The sequence below is a fragment of the Mus pahari genome, chromosome 2 (assembly GCF_900095145.1).
Source record: "Mus pahari chromosome 2, PAHARI_EIJ_v1.1, whole genome shotgun sequence".
Taxonomy (NCBI): Eukaryota; Metazoa; Chordata; class Mammalia; order Rodentia; family Muridae; genus Mus; species Mus pahari.
In genome coordinates, this window is record NC_034591.1 from 122,200,490 (window position 1) to 122,209,036 (window position 8,547).

Here is an 8,547-nt window from a genome sequence, read left to right on the forward strand (position 1 = left end):
AGAGGAGAGGAGAGGAGAGGAGAGGAGAGGAGAGGAGAGGAGAGGAGAGACTCCTACAAGCCTTCTGTGTAAACTGAAACTGCTAGAGATATGGCATTTGGACCCATCCTTTGGAATTACCTTCATGTTGTTACCTGTCAACTGGGAAGGGTTGTCTTGTTCTAAATAAATAGCCAGCATTCTTTTTGCTTCTGAGCCATTTGGAAAGGTTCTAGCCTATACACTTCACTCTCTAGAGGAACATTATCCATTCTGACCCAGTCCTTGGAGATGTTACACCCTTGTCTTTTCTTTAGCTGTGAGGTCCTTGGAGGTTTAGGGTTTTCTTTTGTTTTGGGTATGATACAACTTACTACTGCATTTATACTGACACCTGTGTGAAAAGCCTAGACAGTCATCCTCAAAAGAGATTCATCCATCCATTAAATTGTCCACCTTTCATCAATTTCCTGTCTGTTTGTTTCATTTTGATTTGGAGCAAGGGTCTCATCTGCTGCAGGAGGGGTTCTCATTTGTTGCATATTTGAGAATGGCACTGAACTTGAGATCCTCTTGCTTCTTACTCTTGGTTAGTGGCACTATGGCCATGTGCCACAGTGCTGTGCAGATGCTGTGCTGGGGATCAAGCCCTAGGCTCTGTGTACTTTCAGCAAACACTCTGCAAACAGATCATTGTCCCCAGAGCATCCAGGCCACTAGCACAGATGACTTTTTCACTTTGTGGTAAAAATATAGCTAAAGCTTAATGACTTGGAAGGTGACAGGTTAAAGTATGGAAAAATCTGAAAACAATTTTCTATAACTTTAATGATAATTGATAAAGCTGGGGTTTATTTGTATATATTGGGAATTGAGTAGTTCACCTGTGTGTCTCAGTCTCTCTTCATCATTCTGTGAGGTAGAGATATCATTTCTAAGCAACTTTGAAACTTGAAAATCTGAGCTTGAGAAGAGTGACTGTAAATATTGATTTTATTTCCTCGGAGGGAGGGAGGAGATGAGAACCATATCTATGCTATGTGAGTACATGGCTTAGGCTGAGCCCAGAACATTTCTACCTATTCCTAGACATAGGCCTGGAAGCTTCTAGCCTCCAAACAATCTAATTTTCTGCAAGCTCAGACCCTGAAGGTTTTAACTTTCAGCCTCTCTCTGCTCACCTAAGCCTAGAAAGTTTTCAGCATCTAAGACTTATTGCTGAATAAAGTCATCCTTTCTAGCTCTTCCTGAACTCTGTCTAGCTGAATCAGCTCAGCTATTCTGGTTCAAAAGCCCCTCTAAGCTGACTGATTCAAATTAGCTTCTCTTGGCTTTTGGCTGAATTACTTTGCTTGGAAAAACTGCCTCTGAGCTCCAGAAACTGAACTGCACCCACTGTACTGTCTGTATGAACTGCAGGAGTTCAACTCAGCTCTCTCCCTGCATTGTTCCGGAGTTGCTTCTCTTCTCTGTTTGATCTTAGGAGAGTTGGGTATAGCTTATCTGTGACTCATTATGCCACATCTTTCTCTGAGTCACTTTGTTGTTTCCTCAGTTAGTTATCATTGTTTGGGGTTAAAGGTGTGTCTTTATGCCAGCCAGAGGAAGTAAGCATGTAGATTAAGTGTGTGCCAGTATTCCAGCACGATCACACAGATCTAGGTCTTTGGATATGAGCCATTGCCAGAGTAGCCATGTTGCTGGATTGAAATTCCTCTACAAGTGACAAGGTGCTGAGTCTTTTCTTTGCCCTATCTCCAGTTAGCTAAAGAGAAAGAACAAATGTAATTCACTTCCCATATAAAATATTTAAAAAATATGAAGAAATTCTGCATCTAAATAAATTTAAATTTAATCTAAAGGCGTGTATCTTACTGCTTCATCTCTGTCCATGATGGCACTTGGAAGATGAAAAGTTAAATTTAAGCAGCTTTTTCTAACACAAATAGGTTTTTCCAAGTATTTTTCTAATGGGGGCTAAATAAACAATTCTTAGTTGTTAGTGAGAGACTTCTCGGGACCAACTTCAGCATCCTAAAAAGTGCCCTTGAAAGACCGGAGTACACAAAAATACCCCATAGAATAGTACCTATTCTTAAAACACATCCTTTTGTTCCAAGTTGGAGTTGGAGACATTAATCACTCTAGCACACTAAGGGAGCACCTATTTTATGCCAGGTTGTATTAATTCAAACTGACAAATAAGACAAGAGCCATACTTCCCTATCATAAAAGGGGGAATTCGGGAATGACGGTGAACACAGTTGTAGAAACATATAATGGGTAAAACAAGTGTACCAGAAATTTAAAACATGTGATTCTGAAATCCTTGGATTTAAGTAAAAGAACTTTTCCAGAATAAACCTTTACAGCCTAGCTACCTTGAAGACTTCTCCGTTTGCTTTGTGCGAGTAGTTTGATGCCCTTCGTAGTTTCGTTTTGACAGCAAAACATATGACATCGAGAATTCTTTTTTTCTTTTTCATTATTAAATACTCTCCAAATTACTAAATGAAAGCAATGCCTCCAGAGAGATGGCTCAGTCAGTAAAGTGCTTGGCTTGCAAATGTCAAGGCCTGACATGAGTTCCCAGAAGCCATACAATATAAGCAGGGCATGGTGGCATGCACTACTGGCTAGTAGATTCCTGGAGCTCACTGGCCAGTGGACTTATTCACTTGGAAATCTCAAGGTCAATAAGAGATCCTTCTGAAAAAAAAAAGAAAAGGAAGGATGAGGAGGAGCAGGAGCAGGATGAGGAGAAGGAGGAGAAAAGGGAGATCGAAGCGTAGAAAGGGCTCCTGAGGTTGTCCTTTGGCCTCCATGCATGCACACATATGTGCACCTGTGCATTCTCACAAATCAATACTTCACACATATTTACTCATAGAAGAAAATATAGAAAATATGAGAATTAATATCATATAACTGGCTATGGTTTTATTAATTGCCCAAGAGAATTGGTACATGAAAATTTCCTTTCAGGATAGTTGATTTAAACTTTCTCTCTTACACACACAGACACACGCACACACTGTTAGTTTGTGGAGGAATGTTTTTGGCTGATTTGTGATATCTGATATTTCATATTCTCAGTACCTTTAGGCACAAACCAGGGCCTCTGTGCTCCCTCTGAGAAATCTTGTTTTCAAGGAACTTTTTCTTATTTCCAGTCATTTGCTTGGGTCATATAAAACTTTGAACTATCTCATGTGAGAGCTATGGAAAGCACATGACTGGCAAAATGATAGAAACCTAAGAATCAAAAGCTACAGAACACCTGACCTGAAATGTTCTTGGCTTTATAAGTAAGGAGATATGGCTACCTCTCACATTGTCACCCAATTTTAAAGCCTCACTTCTCATGGGGGTCAGGGGTAAATATGTGAATTATGTTATTTCTGGTATTCTCAAACTGTCTCTATTCCCTTGTCCTCTCAACAAACTAGCTTTGTCTGTCAAGAATTCCTGCTTTATACCCTTCAAACTCTCAATATTGCCTTTCAAGTGCTATAAAACAGAGAATCATATTGACTTAGTGTGAAATTAATATTAATTATTGGTGATTCCAAAGCTGTAGCCAATTACAATGAAAGGTACATTTCAAGGTACAGACTGCCCTAGTGGTGATTCCAGAGGAAGTGCTCATAAGATCAATCCTAACTCATTCTGTCTCCTCTCATTTTCTTCTTGCTCTCCTTTACTGTTGCTTTGTTTAAAATAGATCTCATGGTTCTCAGAGTGACCGCAGAATACTTTTTAGACAAAGATGACCTTAATCTCCTTGTCCTATTTTCAACCCCCAAGAGCCTGTATTAGAATCAGGTACTACTATGCCCAGTCTTATATAGCTATGGGTTCAACCATAGGGCTTCTGCATGGAAGGGAACGGCTCTGTAGTCTGTCAGCTGTACCCCATCCACAACCTTTATGTAATTCTTTTGGAGTCTTTTATGTTTCCACTTTTCATGAATAGGTAAAATTGAAGGTTTTACTAATTAAAGAATTAAGGACGATCATATGTCTAGTAAATTGAGTCATTATGTCATGCCAACAATTTATCCAAGAACTTGAGTATTTAAAGAAAAACATATTTAATATAAATATACTTTAACTTTTTAAGTATTTATTTTTAGCAGATAGGATAATTTCTACTTTGATTTTGATTCTATGAATGTGCGTGTGTGTGTGTGTGTGTGTGTGTGTGTGTGTGTGTGTGTGTGTGTGTGACATATCCCCACTATTATCTCAAAGAATTTTGACCAATGTGTGTAGGGATTCTGAGATGAATAGTGATGCTGCTGTTATTTTTTGATGGTTCCAATAGCTACAAATGGTCCTGAAATGAACAATGGAGAGCTTTAGTAACTTTAGAGGCTGTCCTTCATGTAAGAAGATGAAATCCATTTTAAATTATATATTGAACTTTTGTAGAAAACTCATACAGCTGGTGACTGACCATATTCAAATAAAACAGATGGTGTTATACTTGTGATTCATCTAACATATAGGAGGGTGGATTTTCCTATTCCATAAGTAACATTTTGTTATATTTGCCATAATCATATGTGGAATGTTGTAATTTGAAATATGTAAGGAAAGAGTGAGAAAAATTTAACATGTTAAAAGTGTTGGGAACAGGGCTTTGATCTTTACCTTTCAAGTGTTAACATATGCTTTTTGCAAATAATTAGGAGAAACTATGCACTTATGTCATTTTTATAGTTAATAAAATACATTATTTTTATCCTAATGAATTATAATGTACTATGTACTTAAATATAAGTCAGAAGTCATGTCTTGTAGAAGGACACAGATTGGAATTGAGGACCTGTAGTAAGTCTAGCACATGTGCGTGCACTCGCACACACACACACACACACACACACACACACACATCACATATCAATGTAGTATAATTGGAGGATGCTCAAGGCTCCACATACAATTAGCTAAGTTGTAAACTAACCCCTTAAGCTGAGTGATTTGGCTCTAGGCATTTATGTTCCTTTCTATGCTATTCTTCCATTTCCCTGTAAATGCTCTCTGACTGTACAATTGGTTTCAAGCAACAAAAAGCTCATCTGGTTCTAGGACAGACCAGATACAAGAATAGATTTTGTTTGACTTTCTATGATCACCTCTACTGGACTTATCAGTATAGAGAATTTTCCCCTTAACACTCATACACCTAAAGATCTTTTTCCAGTAGCTAAGCTCTTTCTTTACAGAAAGTAGTAGTATAAATAATATATATTATATACAGCATATATCCATGTGGGTAATATCATTTACAATTAATGAAACAACACAATTATTTAGAAGTGATGTATTTTGTGTAGAAATTAGATTAGGGTATACAAGCAAACACTTGTATTTAGAGGTATAACTCTTTTTTTTTTTCAATCTTTTTTTTATTATTATTTTCTTTATTCACATTTCAAATGCTATCCCGAAAGTTTTCTATACCCCCCCGCCCCTGCTCCCCTACCCACCCACTCCCACTACTTGGCCCAGGCCTTCCCTTGGGCTGGGTCATATAAAGTTTGCAAGACCAAGCATCCTCTATTCCCAATGATGGCCGATTAGGCCATCTTCTGCTACATATGCAGCTAGAGACACAGGCTCAGGGGGTACTGGTTAGTTCATATTGTTGTTCCACCTACAGAATTGCAGCCCCCTTCAGGTCCTTGGGTACTTTCTCTAGCTCCTCCATTGGGGACCCTGTGTTCCATCCAATAGCTGGCTGCAAGCATCCACTTCGGTGTTTGCCAGGCACTGGCATAGCCTCACAAGAGGCCGCAATATCAGGGTCCCTTCAGCAGAATCTTGCTGGCATGAGCATTAGTATCTAGGTTTGGTGGCTGATGATGGGATGGATTCCCGAAAGCTGGACTCCAGAAACTCAAAAAACCCCATTAAAAAATGGGGTACAGAGCTAAATAAAGAATTCTCAACTGAGGAATATCGAATGGCTGAGAAACACCTGAAAAAATGTTCAACATCCTTAGCCATCAGGGAAATGCAAATCAAAACAATCCTGAGATTCCATCTCACTTCAGTCAGAATGGCTAAGATTAAAAATTCAGGTGACAGCAGATGATGGCGAGGTTGTGGAGAAATAGGAACATTCATACATTGCTGGTGGGATTGCAAGCTTGTACAACCACTCTGGAAATCAGTCTGGTTTTTCCTCAGAAAATTGGACATAGTAATACCGGAGGACCCAACAATACCTCTTCTGGGCATATACCCAGAAGATCTTCCAACTGGTAATAAGGACACATGCTCCACTATGTTCATAACAGCTTTATTTATAATAGCCAGAAGCTGGAAAGAACCCAGATGTCCCTCAATAGAGGAATGGATACAGAAAATGTGGTACATTTACACAATGAAGAACGACTCAGCTCTTAAAAACAATGAATTTATGAAATCTTGGGCAAATGGATGTATCTGGAGGATATCATCCTTAGTGAGGTAACCCCCATCACAAAAGAAGTCACTAGATATGCACTCACTGATAAGCGGATATTAGCCCAGAAACTTAGAATACCAAAGATACATTATGCAAAACAGAAGAAAACCAAGAAGGATGACCATTGTGTGGATACTTCATTCCTCCTTAGAATAAGGAACAAAATACTCATGAAAGGATATAGGTACAGAGACAAAATTTAGAGCTAAGATGAAAGGATGGACTATCTAGAGGTATAACTCTTTAGGCTCTAGGAAAAAGTGCATTCTTCAGGAATTTAATGATTTCTGACAAATCTTTCACAAATAAATTTAACTTGCAGATTTTGAGATAAAACATGCCATAATTAAATGAAGTGTGATTTTTGTTGTTTTTGTTATCTCGGTATTTTATGTACTCATTTACCTAAAAGAAGCATGCAAAACACTATGCAAGATAGATAACACTTTAGTTTTATTATTTTTAAAGCAGTCTAATCAACTACAAACAATAATTATTTCATTTGATCCAAATACTACAAAATACAAAATATTACCAACTTTTAAAGCCATTCACCTGACTTGAAGGAAGCCCTGAACTGACAGGTCAAGACACTTGGTTACTAAGACACAGCAGAGGACGAAATCTGGAAGCTCAGACCAACTGTATCTAATTTTCATTTCCTCCTAATTGAATTTTAGAAGTGATAATATAATAAATGTGAACTGTGTACAAGCCCAGGTTGAGCAGTGTGTTAATTTGTGCATTCTGTTTTTATTGTAGGTATTACTGACACATAGTAATTCCCCAGCATGTGGCACTCAGAGCTGCCCTAAAAGGTAAGCTCCCTACAAGGGATGGTGTTCCTATCTACATTTCATTTTCCATAGTAGCGTTGGTTTTTATGGAAATATAGAGAGCAAGCCCTATCTAAATGAAGCCATGAATTCTTTTACTTGTTTTGATAAATGTTGTAGTTAATCAAGTTGGTGAACTTACATAAGTTAATGCTGAAACCGTGAAACAGAGAGCATTCCCATTTCTTTGGAGAAGATACTTGGTGTAGATTTTCTGGTAGTCGAATTACTTTGATAGTTCAAAACATTGGTATTTTACATTGTGGGAAAAGTATGTGGAATACATTTCTTCACCCTTTTGCCCAATAGCTTTATAAGACAAGATGATTTTAGCAACAAAATAAACTATTAATTAATTTCTGAAACTGCTTATTTCTAGAAGGAATCATTTTGCATGATACAACATATACAGTGATATATATTTATACTCCAACCACACCACCAACATTTAGAAATAATGTTCTCTCATATTAAAGGACAATTTGCTAATTATCTTAGAAGAATTGAGAATGGCTTCGTGCTTTTTGTACAACCCTGGAGAGCAAGATTGAGTCATCTTTTCTGGTCAAGGCTCCTGTCTTTGATCATCTAGTTTTTATACTTTTCTCTCTATTCATTCTCAACGAGCACCTGAGTTCAGCCTCCTCCTCATACACAGACATCCAGATAGATGCACTATGAATTCTTAGCACACCTTCTTTGTTTTTGTGGTGAAACAAACATCGTTGGTGCAGTGCCTGAATGAACCATTTAGTTGTCCCTATCATGTGTCCATCAGTTATATGCAAGTTCATTTTAGTCTTGTGTTCACAGTGCTTTGTTTGAATTTGTGCTCCAATATTTGAGTAGATGTCCTCAGTCTCTGACACCTGTTTTCCTATCTTAAAAAAAGAGAGATGGTAGTATTGGTCATAGGCTTCTGTCATGTCAGCTTGCATCTATTGATATTGCAAATCAATAGCCTGGAGCCAAAGAAATGGAGGAAGCTTACATTCTTCCTTCCTGGATTGGTACAGATAATGTTACCTTCCAATTAAAATACAACATGAAATTAACTTCTATGTTACAGTATAGGTATACCTTTAATATGCTATAAGTAAAAAAGCTTTTCTCAGAGGCCAGTTAATATATGACTTCATGCATATTCAATATATAGAGAAATAGAATTATAAAGATAGCAAATGGAAAGAAGACTAAAATCCATTGTTTCACGACTTAATAAATACCACTTGAGAGAAAAAAAAAGATATTTAT